The sequence below is a fragment of the Lissotriton helveticus genome, chromosome 6 (assembly GCF_964261635.1).
Source record: "Lissotriton helveticus chromosome 6, aLisHel1.1, whole genome shotgun sequence".
In the NCBI taxonomy this organism is placed as follows: domain Eukaryota; kingdom Metazoa; phylum Chordata; class Amphibia; order Caudata; family Salamandridae; genus Lissotriton; species Lissotriton helveticus.
In genome coordinates, this window is record NC_136067.1 from 1,276,812,845 (window position 1) to 1,276,826,724 (window position 13,880).

Here is a 13,880-nt window from a genome sequence, read left to right on the forward strand (position 1 = left end):
CACCTGCAGTTAGTCACGTTACTGCCCCTTCCCTCAAGGAACAGGCAGCCCTAGATTTATGTTTCCTTGATTGGACCTAAGGATGAAATTATAGATCTGTGACTCTTGTACAAGGTGACCTAATTTCTATATTGCATTAGTCTGGGTCCTAAGTAGTGTATGGCTTTGTTCCTCAAAGGAACCCAGGTTTCATTTTTCCCTGAAGAAGGAACTGGAACATTAGCTCAGATTACCGTATATGGTGTAGCGGCCAGCAGTAGAGTTAAAATGTGTGTACTATTTTGACTTTTATGTATCACCCATACTCTTGGTGTTGTGTCACAAACTTGACTATCACCTGAGTAATTTTTTGTTCTTCCTATAGATTTTTCTTTTGCCGCTTCTCCCCTTGATCGATGTCGCATTGTGCCTAGTTATTGGGGATTTTAGCTGTGTCCTAGTCCCATTTCCCTTTTCCGTATTCCTTTCACCAGTCAGCCCATTTATTATTATTGGTGTATTGTTCAGGTTCACACTTCCAGACTGCAGTAATGTACCAGGGACCCCCATATTATGTATAATTCCCTTTTGTATGACCAGACTGGGTTTCAAGAATTTTCTTCAGGCCTACTTTGATGTTTTCCAGTCTGACTGTCAGGGTAGTGATGGACTGGTTAACTGACTTGATACTATAGTAAGACAAATGTTCCACCTCAATAGGAGATACCTTACATTTATTTTTTTGAACATGACAAATTCAACGCCTATTTTAATTTGGTTTTCAGTTCCCTTTTGTTCCTGCTGCTTTCATTTTTGGTGGGATCAGATGTGTTCTAATCATGGAAATACTAGGACTCTCTAGTTCTTGTCTTTTGTTTCTACATTTTGATCATTAGCCTTTGTATTGCATAGTCCACTTGATGCACAATTATTAAAGGGAGGTATCTACATGTCCCTGATAATCTGTATCATGTGATTTCTCTTTTGAGGTGTTTTAGATAAGGAATTTAGGAACACCTAGGGGTAGTAATTGAGGAAAAAAAATGTTTACCCCATTAGACAATGCCACTATGTGTGAGGACATCCATTCAGGTAGAATTCCCATGTAGCTATCTACCCTTAGATGGCAGAGAATAATGAAGAGAACCCAATTGAAGAGGCTAGAGGCACTGTTTTGCCTACTGCCTTTGTCTTTGTATTCTATGAGAATGACAGTGTATTTTAGATCACAATAGTCCAATGTCGTATGGCCACTCCTTTGAAGATTGCAGGCCTCCTGCTTGCAGTCCCCTTGTTAAATACAATGAACTGTTTTTGTACTAAATTGAAGAAAACTAACAACTATGTCACATTTCCTACATCACTATGTTCTGCGATATCAAGTCATAATAACCTGCAGAACATTTATTTGAGCCTAATTTCCATCAGTGACAGCTACAGATGAATGGCAGACGTCTTGGCCCTACAGTCCCAGCACCCAGAAAGTAGCAAGGCTGGACAGCGATCGCCAGTGCGCCATCAATGGTATCTCCAAAGCATCGTACTTGCTCCATCAGACGGCGTTGGACATCACAGAACCAGAGTTTCAGTGCAAAAGAGCGAAAGAGAAGGATCCCTGTTGTTTTGAGGCTTCAGTTTTCTACCTGTCATGTGCTGGTAACCTCTGACAGTGTGCAGTCCCTTGAGCCCCTGGGCCTGAGTTTTGGCCATTCCCCTTTCTTTTCTTTGCTCCAATGGAAGGGCAGTGCACCGGAGGATCCAAGATTGACAAAAGGCACTACATTATGGTGCCCATGAAAGAGCATCCTGAGCGTCCTATGACACTGAATAATGAGTGTTGGAGCCTGAGAATGTAGACCTGGGTCTGCACGAGATGCCCATGACCAATGAAGAGCACATTATTTGTAGTGTCTGCCGCAGAGGAGATACACTGGTGCACTGCCTTGAGACATTGAGACTTTCGAGTGAGCTGTGGGTGTTTGCCAGGAGGGCACTCTAACTAAGCAGTATTATTTTCATGAAGAGGCCTGAATTGAGAGGCCCAAAGCGGAAGAAGACAATGGAAGCAGATTTGATGGACGATAGAAGCCTGCCAGAGAGGCTTTGAACGGACTTTTGGCACTGTTGCACAAGTGATTCCAGTGCAATTGTATAAAGTAAATGTTAATTAAGTTCTCATTTGACTGAATTGCCATGGAAGAGGAAGTGGCTCCACCTCTAGCATCCAAAAATGGTCCACCAGAAGTGAGTCTTTGTGCTACTATGTGTGTTCGGAGACCTGTCCCGAGAGAAGTAGAGAATAATAAGATGATGTTACAGCAACATCTTGACGACCTAATAAATATCGATATAGACCTAGATTCAGATTAACATGAGTCTTAGGTTATTGCCTACGTAATGGCAAAAGGAGGGTCTGAGGTTCTGTAATTCTCGAGACTGACTCCATTTTATATTGTGCCACCATTTTGTGTTGCCCTCACATAGGCCTGTGAAGGTAGCCTGGCGAACAAAGTGGCCTGCCCTTCTTAGTCAATGTATACATTAACTAGGTTTCTTTCTGACTCTGGAATGAACTGTAAGAAACTGACCTCTTCACCTGAAACTGACCTCGCAAAGCCAATTTCCCTGATCGACCTTTGTATGAGATTGCCAATCAATGTTCAGGACATTGTTAACTTTTAGTTTCCTTGCACATGCCTTATCTTATTCATCATCTGTTACTGTTTCTTTTTTATGTTTCTTCATTACATGGGTTATGCTTTCAATTATAGGTTTGTCCGGCTTTTGGAGATTGAATTTGGGACATTCCTAATGATTAACTTTTGGGTTGGGATACTGTACATGTAATCATGCCGTGTCCTGCAGTGCCATCTAAATCAGATTAACCTTGGTGAACTATGTAATTATAATGTTTTGCCCATATCCTGCTAAAACCCCAAAGGCTACTCACCTGCTGACCCTCCAGGTTTTCCATTTGTTTAGGAATGTAATTGGTACAACTCCCTTACATGCTTGGGGCAGGATAAAGAGTATATAAGACGTGAAGTAAGACCATTCTAGCAGACTGCCTCATTCAGTTGCTAAGGCTTCTGTGTGACGTAGTCTCACCTCATTTAAGGTTAATAAAAATGTTCTTTTATATTTCAGCTTCATGCCCAAATTCTTTATTATTGGTTTAATTGGCTAAGTATCAGTGAGACCCCTGAGAAGGAGTTCAGATTTCTTCAGTGGAACTGCTACTGGCCCCCACCTGCAATGTGCTGCATGGCTAAGTACTTAAAAGACCCCAAAGGCGAGACCGATTGCATTGCAAATGCTTGTTTAATCAGGTGTGTCACATTTGTGCTTGCCTTATTGCTTGTTTACTGGATTCATGGATTCTCTGACTTCTCCAGTTCCTGGCCGATCTTTCCATGCTCTTCGCCTCGCTGCCTGAGCCTTAACAGTTTGAAGGTTTTTCTGGTCTCCAATATTTCCCTTCCTGCTGGATATTTTCTGGAGCAATTCTAGGCTTCCCGTTCAATACGGCGTCTGGATTTGCTTCTGCAGATTGTAGGCAATTTCTATGCACTAAGAAGATCTTACACTTGTCACCAAGAAGACTTGTTTGTGCCACCTACACCTGAATGCTACAGTGCTGTAGAAAACACTTGGAATTGCATCACATTCTAAAATGTTTTTAAGGTGGTTTAAAAAGGCAAAAGAAAATGAGATATTTTTTAACTATTTACTGTTTTCATGGCCCAATTCATCTGGAATCCCTGCAATGCGGAAACTCTGCTGTGTTGGACTGGGCCTCTGTCAGGAATGTATGTGAATGGCATATTTTATGTAAGAATATTCCGAAATATTTATGAAACTGATGCTTAACTCGCAGTTTTGTGAAACTGGTTTGCAGTTATTTGCCACACAGTATATATATTCTCTCCTGCTTGTGGATATTGTCATGTTACGTTAAATTTTTAGCACACGTACACTTCAAGGTTTCTTGGTGCGGGGGTATAGAAAAAATGACACACACAGAGAGGAGTAGTGTGTATGTATCTCTAAATGAGAGGTGGCATGTGCTTAGTGAAAAAATACTGCCCTCATTCACAAAATTGTGACATGCTTCATCATTGGGCTTGCTTCAATACACCCCTACGCAGACCAACGCCTGGGGTGAAGTAAAAGGGAGGGGAAGACAATACAAACATAAAAATAATGGTATATGTAATGGATCCTAGACAATTACTCTGAGATAATTACTACTCATCCAGTCACAAATGAAAAACATCATATTTTGGACGTTTTTCTGGGAGGCCAGAGAGCCCTGCCATCTAAAATATAGCTGCAATTCATCTACATCGTTGTAAATTGCACAGTTCATATTGATTAAGGCATGGAGGAGAGGACGGATGTAGATGTTAAAAAGATGCGGGGAAAGAGAGGAGCCTTGTGATACTTCACAATCCAGTTGCACTTCTGGCACCCAGAAGGGGGCAAGCCAGAATGACTGGGTGCGATTCTCCAGGAAAGATTTTATCCAGTTCTAAGCAGAGCTGTGGAGCCAAGCAGCCTCAACATTACCCACTAATATAATATGGTTGACTATGTCAAAGGGCACCACCAACTACAGGAGAACCAAAGAAGAAGTGTAGCCTATATCGCATTCCTTCTGCACATTGTCAACCACTGGCAAGATGACTGCCTCAGTGGAATCTACAGGTGAAATCTAGCTTGACACAGATTTAAAAATGGTGACTCTTCAAGGTGGAAACAGAGCCACTGTGCTACATGACTTTCTAGCAATTTTGCCAGAAAAGGTAAAAGAGAGATAGTATGATACTTTTTTAACACTAGGGGGTCTTCACCAGATTTCGTCTGAAGAGAGAAGCAAATAAAACAGTTGAAAACAGCTTGACCTCTATTAAAGGCATCACCCAAGTCACTGTAAAATACTATAAACTGACAAAACACAATCATGTGTAGGCTAAAAGTGTTTAAGTTATGTGTTGTGAGCCATTGCTACAACACTTCTATGAAAGTCCTTTGAACCCTTTAAATGTTCTGATACTAATAATTAGTATACACTTACATTGTTCCAGAGTACATTTGCCTCACCCAGCTAGGCACCAACCCCACACACATTGCAGGGCATACTCTCGACCCTATCTTCACAACCACTGACCAAGTGAAATATATGTCACCAAACTCACCTGGACAGACCATGCCATCATCCAATTGATCATCACAGGAACCCCCGGCACAGACACCAAGCCACCCAGCACCTCAGATCACAACTGAAACAAAGTATTGGAGAGCCAGCGGACTAACACCCTCAACATCTCCCGCACGCATACCTCAACCAACCTAGAATAGACTGTCAAGAACTTCTCCACACTGATTCATGACTGTGGTGACACAGTCATACCTGTCAATCCCACCACACTCAAGCAGTCCTCCAAACAGGCCAGCTGGTACACCAAAGAGCTGAGAACCACTAACTGCAACTTCAAATGACTCAAAAGAAAATCGCGCACCAGCAAGAAGCCAACAGACCGAGCCACATTCAAGACATCCCTCAACCAATGCCACCAACTCCGACTTCTTCCATGATAAGAAGTCCACCATAAACAAATACTTCAAACCTTATCCCACCACCACTGAGATCCACAGCCTCCTCGCTCCAACAGATGCTAACCCCAACGAACAGCTCACCTCCTCGCCTCAGCTCACTACTCAAGACACCACAGACCTCATCAACTCCATCCATTCAGGAGCATCCATGAACCCCTGTCCCCACCACATTTCCCAGCTCAGGAGCAATGTGATCTGTAACGAGCTCACCTCCATCCTGACTGCCACCTTCCCTGAGGAATTGAATTGAAACACGCAGAAGTCAAGCCCCTCCTCCAGAAACTGTCCGCAGAGCCAAACATCCTCAAGAACTACTGTCCCAGCTCACTTTTCCCCTTTCCCGCCAAAGTCATTAAAAAAGCTCAACCGTCAACTCACAGAACACCTGGAGAAGAACAATCTTCTGGGCACCTCCCAATCCAGATTCCGTACCAACTGCAGCACCAAAACCGCCTGATTCGGTCCACCGACGACATCAGAATCCTCCTTGATTTGGGGGAAATAGCGGCCCTGATCCTCCTCAAACTTTCAACAGCCTTCAACACTGTATCCCACCACACCCTTCTCAAGAGGCTTCACCACATTGGAATCTGAGGAGATGTCCTCAAATGGATCACCTCCTTCCTCGCCAGAAGAACCCAGAGAATCCAACTACCACCAGAACCTAAGAATATCTTCTGCAGAATCCCTCAAAGTTCCTCCCTGAGCCCCACACTATCCAACACCTACATAACCCCACTGGCAAACCTAGTCAAAAACCAAGGACTTAGCATCCTATCATATGCAGATCATACTCAACTCATCCCAGGGACTTTTTAAGGATGTTGGGGGCCAGGGCCAAATGTACTTTGGAAGCTCTTGTTCAGAACAGCTTTATATTTATGATCCAGTTTCAACTCTTTCAAGCCCTCTCTGGCTAGTTCACTGCTAGTGCACAGGCACACTTGTCAAAATTATAAACGTATTTACATCTAATATCCAGGGATAGTGATGTGCGTTGTCACGATTGTAACACAGCAGCAGCTCACTAATTATTACTCTAAATAATCTCTGTGACCCCCCTCCCATTTCTCATTTGTGAAGTACTGTTTTGATCTAAAAGAAACTTTTTTTATGGATGTTGCATGAAACATAAACAGTATTTCTTAGAAAATGTCTGTGATAGACTCTCACACATTACCCTCATTAACAAACAAATTAAAGGAAAACGCTATTGACAGTAATCTATTTCAACAATTATTAAATGTCACCAGGGCAAGACTTTCTCAGGGGGCCCCTAAAAGGCTGGGGCCCTGGGCCAGAGCCTACTTTGCCTATGCCTTAAAACATCTCTGACTCATTCTCTCACTATCAGAAGACCCCAACGCCATGAAGGCAACTTCCACAGATGCAGGGTTAGCATAGCTAACTGGAGGAAAAACAAATGCCTAAAACTTAACTCAGACAAAGCAGAAATACTGATCTTTGGGAACAAGACTTCCCCGTGGACAACTCCTCTGAACTAGGACCCTCACCCACCCCCACAGACCATGCCCGCAACACTTGCATTATCCTGGACACCAAACTCACCATGAAAAGCCAAATCAATGCAGTCTCCTCCACATGCTTCTTCACTCTCTGCATGCTCTGTCAGACCTTAAATGGCTCCCCATCACTTAAGCCCTGGTCACCAGCCGCCAGGACTATGGTTGGGACCAACTGTAAGTTGGGATCAACGCACACCTCCTGAATAGACTGCAGACTGTACAGAACTCAGCAGCCATGCCATTCAGTAGAGATGTTAATTCAAGATGCTGATCCACACCTACAAAGCCCTACATGACCTAGCACCAGTGTACATCAACCACTGCCTGAGTATTCACCTATCCTCCAGATACCTGAGCTCCTCATCTCTTTCCCTCGTTCATACCCCCACATCCACCGAAGTAACAGTAGAGGACAATGCTTTACTACCTTGTGGCTAAGTCGTGGGATGATCTCCTCCTTCACCTCTGCATGTCATCCTCTCTGCAGGAATTCAGGAAAGGACTCAAGACCTGGCTGTTCAACTAAAAACTCCCTCAGCAAACGTTTATCAGCACCTGGATACCCTCACAGTGATTAACCACGCTCTACAAGCCCAGTTTGATTAATTAATTCATTTCATTTAGCAAATTAGCATGCTGTAGATTGTGTTAAGAGATCTGATATACATTTCCTTTCATTTGATTTCTTCTAATTTTGAACAAAATCTGGAAAGCTCACATTCAAATGTAATTCAATAATGCTGCAAGACTGGCCCACTGACCGACCCATTTCCTTGGGTCTCTCGGTGCCGGACTATGGCTGCAAGGCCCAGGGGAAGAAAAACAGGCCTCAAGGGTTGTGCATGGTCATTATTTTACTGTCATGGACAGTATTTTCATGTCGAAGCTAGAGCAAAAGAGCAAAAGTTCCGAACAGAAAGTCTTGGGATAGAACAATATAGAACAAAAAATCCTTGGCTCATGAACTGAGTAAAATCTTTTAAATTGGAAGTGCAAAAAATATAAATACAAATGATGTAAGCAGCAGTCTTCAAATTGGGGGGAGGCCACCGGTGGGTCTTAATTGATCTCAGGGAGTGATCCGGGGTAGGCACCAGCAGTGGCTGAAATTAATTCAAGCATTCCATCCATCACTATTTTGTATACTGTAGTATGTTGCCCTAAGTGAGCCATGTATGCCCAGACGTGGGTCCTGTCCATATTGTATCACTGGAACCAAACTATACCTGGCTGATGAACCCTAACTAGGGTGAAACTGGACTTGGGTTGCTTGTGTTCTGTTTCAGGAAGGAACTGGCAGTTCGGTTTGGACTGTTCCCACTGTCAAGACTGATTTGCATATAGCTGGGTCCAAACTGAAGTGCATGGTGTGCAAAGTAATGAGGGACTGGGATACGGACTCAAGTAAATTCTAGTTGCTGAGATTAATTCAAGCATTCCATCCATCATTTTTTGTATACTTTTTTGTAGACAGTAAAATACAGAGATAATTTGGGTGCATTGGACCTATAACCCCACGAAGCCAGGTGTTCAGACAAAATATCGAAGTTAAAACATTGTCATACCAAAATATCATCTCCAAAATATCCTTACATGGAAATATCGTCTGCAAGAATATCGATTTTAAGGTAAGTAATATCAATTCTTAAAATATCTAAGTCATTAAAACCGTTTACAAATATATTGTTGTTTATAATATTTTTTTTAAAGTATTGTTATGTAGTTTAGTATATATTTTAAATGTATGTGATGTGAATTTTTTATTTAATTATTGTTCATGGTGCGGGTTATAGGGTTTACATGGGTACAGGGTGGGAAGTCATTTTTAATTTTTGATTGAAAATAATTATTTAATTGATCATTATTTTAATTGAGCATTTTTTAATCTTAAATTGTAGGTGTGGGTTGTAGGTTTTGTAGGGGTATAGGGTGAGAAGTAAATTGATTTTAAGTTACAATACATTTTTTAATTGATATTAATTATTAAATTGATAATTAATTATGTTAATTTTGTAATAGATTTTTTGTTAAGTTACATTTTAGGGGTGTGTTTTGTGGGGTTATATTGTGGGATGTAAATTAAGTATAATTAAGTCAAGATTAATTTTTTATTAATGATAATTAGTTTATTGATCAATATAATGTTAATAATTAATTTGCTTTTGAAAGTTACGTTTTAGGTGTGGATTGTGAGTTTTGTTGGGGTATATGATCGGAAGTAACTAAAATAAAATTATTAAGTAAATATTTTTGTTAATAAATAATTTTTAAATAACTATTTATTTCAATGATTTTTTATTTTGCCTATAATATTTGCAGATATTTATGATATGTATTTAACACTAGCTTACCCGTCGTGCATTGCTGCAATCTCCGAAGAAAGGAAATTCAAGGAAACTCGTTATGATAACATTCAATTTACATTCTGTCATTTTTATTGAAACTTATTCATTTTAATATGGAAAACATTTCAAAGTGTCGTTCTAATTCTATTTATTTATTTGAGTGCTTGTGGATACACGATTTTTTGTTTTTCCGTTTGGTGCGTACATCAGTATTCGAAAGATTATGAGGGCCCTGGGGGGGCGATATTTAAAAAAAATGTTATGTCAGAAACCTTCGCGGGAGTGTACTCAACAACTTGCCAAAGTTTCCTGGCGATCGGATGAATGGTGTTTTAATTATATTTATTTATTCGAGTGCTTGCGGATACACAATTTGTTGTTTTTCCGTCTGGTGCATACATCAGTCTTCGAAAGATTATGAGGGCCCTGGGGGGCCGATATTTAAAAAAATGTTATGCCAGAAACCTTCGCGGGAGTGTACTCAACAACTTCCCAAAGTTTCATGGTGATCGGATGAATGGTGTAGTAATGCATAAAGGACAAACAGACAGACAGACAGACAGACATACATTCGTTTTTATATTTATAGAATTGTCGTATGTATTTTTTTATTGAATTTTTAATATAAAATATATTTGTATTTTTTATACATATTGATATTTGTATTTGTTTACTATGTTTTTGCAATTATTTTATTGTGTTGAAAAGAATTTGTTTGTTTCTAATGTCGCACTGACTGGAGTAGGATTAGTAAATGTGACCCCTCCGCATTCCAACACTTTCCCTACTATTGCACTGACTGGAGTGGGAATGGTACAGTCTACCCCTCTGCAATCCAACACTTTCCCTATTGTTGCACTCATTGGAGTGGGAATAGTAAATTTGACCCCCCTGCAATCCAACACTTTCCCTACTGTTGTACTCATTTGAGTGCATAGTAAGTTAGACACCCCGCTTTCCAACACTTTACCTACTGTTGTATTGACTACAGTGGTAAAAGTAAATGTTACTCCTCCGCAATCCAACACTTTACCTACTGTTGCACAGAGGGGAGTGGGAATAATACATTTTCCCCTCCACAATTCAACACTTTCCCTACTGTTGCAATAGTAAATTTTACCCCTCCGTATTCCAACATTTCCCTACTGTTGCATAGAGTGCAGTGTGCATAGAAAATATTATCCCTTCGCAATCGAACACTTTCCCTATTGTTGCACTGACTGTGGTGGGAATAGTAAATGTTATCCCTTCTCAATCCAATACTTTCCCTTCTGTTGCCCTTATTGGAGTGGTAATAGTTAATTGTCCCCCTAAGCAATCCAACACTTGTCTACTGTTCCACTGTCTGAAGTGGGAATAGTTAATTTTACCCCTCCTCTCCCACTTTCCTTACTGTTCTACTGACTGTACTGGGAATAAAAATATATATTGACCCTCCGAAATACAACATATTCCCTACTGTTCCATTGACAGGAGTGGGAAAATTTAAATTTTACCCCTATGTGATGTAACAGTTTTCCTACCCTTGCATTGTGTGTAATGGCAGTAGTAAAGTTTATGCATCTTTACTAGAAGAAATTGCTTACTTTTGTATAAATTGTTGTGGGAAAAGAATATGTATTACTTGTAAAATTGTGAGATTTATTTTATATTGTTACAATTTATATTATTGTGTTTTTGCTTGATTAAAATTATAATATTTATAATTATTGTGTATAATCTGTAATATATTTTTATAAAATTGTAAGAAATGTAGTTGTTTACTTTTTTATTGTATTCAAAATGGTTTGTTTTCTAAAAAATTTTAGTTATTAGTATATGTATATAAATATTCATTTATTTGTTATTAGTTATTTGTTATATTTTTACATTAATTAAAACATTCAGAAATTATAATATAAATTAAAATTGTTAGTTTGACAATAGTTTTTTAACCAGATATAGTTACATATATATATTATTATGTTTCTTTTAAAAAAAAATTTAAGTTTGTTATACTTATTGGAATATATATTAAATCTATTTTATTTTTATTAAATTAATGTTACTAGTTAATATATTTAATAATTAAATTAATATATATTTAAAATCGATATTTAATACATAATATTATTGAAAACAATATTTTTCCGCGATATTTTTGTACTTTACACCAGCCGCATGGCGGTGGCGATCCGCCCGTGATCTGACCCCGCCCGCCACCCATTTTCCCACGCCACATTACTATGGCGGGGGGACTGCGGCAGACTGAAAGACCGTCCGCCGCTTTTCCGCCCGGTCAACGAGTTGACAGGGCGGAAAAGGGTTTAATATGGTGGTGGTGTCTGATAGACACCGCCAGCCATATTAAGATGGGTGCGGAAAGATGCTTTTACGTGGCAAAGGCATGCGGGAATTGGCCGAGGTGGCCCGTTGCGGGCCCCCATGTACTCTGGGGGTTGGGGGGTGCACATGGGGGGTACCTATGGTACCACCCAGCAGTTCCATGCACAACATGGCAGGCACCGTGCAGTGCCTGCCATGTTGTGCATGGAAGTGCACAACATTCCTTCCTGGCATTGAGTGCACCGCCCGCCACAATGCCAGGAATGCAGGATGCGTCCGCCACTGTAGCGGGCGCATCCTAATTGCCCCCACCCTTATGGCGGGCAGTCCCTTTCACCGTGAGGATGGGGGGTGGACAAAGTCCGCCCGCCATCCTAATGATGCCCTAAGTATAGGATAACGATATTTTTGACATCTATATTTTGATCACAATATTTTGGTATGGGGATATTTTAATAGGCGAAATTTTGTCAATGAACCACAAGGCTAAGGTTCCACTGCACTTACTGCACTATTGATAGCTAAGCCCTTCAGAGTAGCCTCTTGCCCTGGGAAATGCAGCCATGGACCAGTGCTGCCGCTGTTCAGAGACTCTCCCCCACCCTCCTCCATATCCAAATTGGGCCCCTAGGCCTTTTATCCAAAATACATGTGACTCTCCAAATCTCAATGATCAAAAACTTATTCTTTTTTATTCAAAAGGACTTTGAAATGATAATTTTCTTTTTTAAATAAAGCTATTAAAAAACATTACAGATGGCATTGATGTAAAAGGGGGAAAAGACGTGTCACTGCCTCCTCCTAATTTGTTCACACGAAGGTAATTCCCTTGCTCCCTGACCCTGTTCAAGCCACCCCACTCAACACACCATGATGCCCAGGCAAAGCCCCACACCTCTTTCCTGGTTCCAGGGATGTCGCCGTTCCTCCACACAATGCCTGTGTACTGAAGCACCCAGGCCAAAAGCAGCAGGGTTCCTACAAAGCACACAGTCATGTTTTTAAGATTATACTTTGAGGTTGTTTTACAGATAACCAAGTACTTCCGAAGTTTTAAAACATTTATCTTTATTCCTCACCAGCCCTTTTCAGGAACTGCACAACAAAGTGGTGTCATATTGTGACATTTGGGCTTTTACTTTTTGACGTATCAACGTAATTCTAATTACGCAAAAATATCTGAGTTGAAATGGCTATTTTTTCCATTACAACTGTCTAAATAATATTTAAAATACGAAGGTGTCTTCTTAAATTTAAATATACATTTTAAAGTAATCCTAACTTTAACTTTTGAAGCGGTTCACTTGTTTTATTCTTAAATATTCTGTTGGATTTAAAATACTGAACTTTGTATTCACAATTATGCTTTCCATCAGATCAGTTAAGTTCCACTGATTGTCAGTAATGCAAATGAGTCCCATCCTTAATCATTAAATCTAGTATTATCCATGTCAAACCTTAATTTCTGAACAAAGGATGTATGAAAGGGTGCTAAGAATTTCGGGCGAAAGAGACAGGTTGCAAAAATGGTTGCATATTGTGCACCGATTTTTGCGAACTGGTTCTGGCTTTACAATGCGGCCGAAGTACTAATAAGTCAGACCACAAAATTTTCACTCATATAATGACCTCATAAATATTAATTAAGCAGGTCCCTATTTGAGACCCCTGATGATTTGCTAGAAACATAGGGATAGTGGCCTGCAAGGAACGGGCAGCACTCTACTATCCCATTGTGTGCAGCCCGTGTTCCTTGTAACAAAAATAATAATAATACGGTTTACTATTTGGGAGAACCACTGCCTGCTCCTTTTACGGTCGCTAAAGATGATTCTTCAAGGGGAAGAGGTCCCAAAGTAAACCCTTTCCCTTTGAGAATCAGTTACCATCTCCTTTGAGATGTTGGTAACTGGTCACTGGTTTGTGACCACAATTGTGGTTGCAAACGATTGACACATATTATAACTAGGGCTCCCAGTTTTATGGTATTTATTTTTTTAACATTTCCATCTGTATTTATCCATATTTATTTTTGGGCCATTGTATCTGTATTTATCAATGGGGCATTCCGTCTCTCCCGCTTATG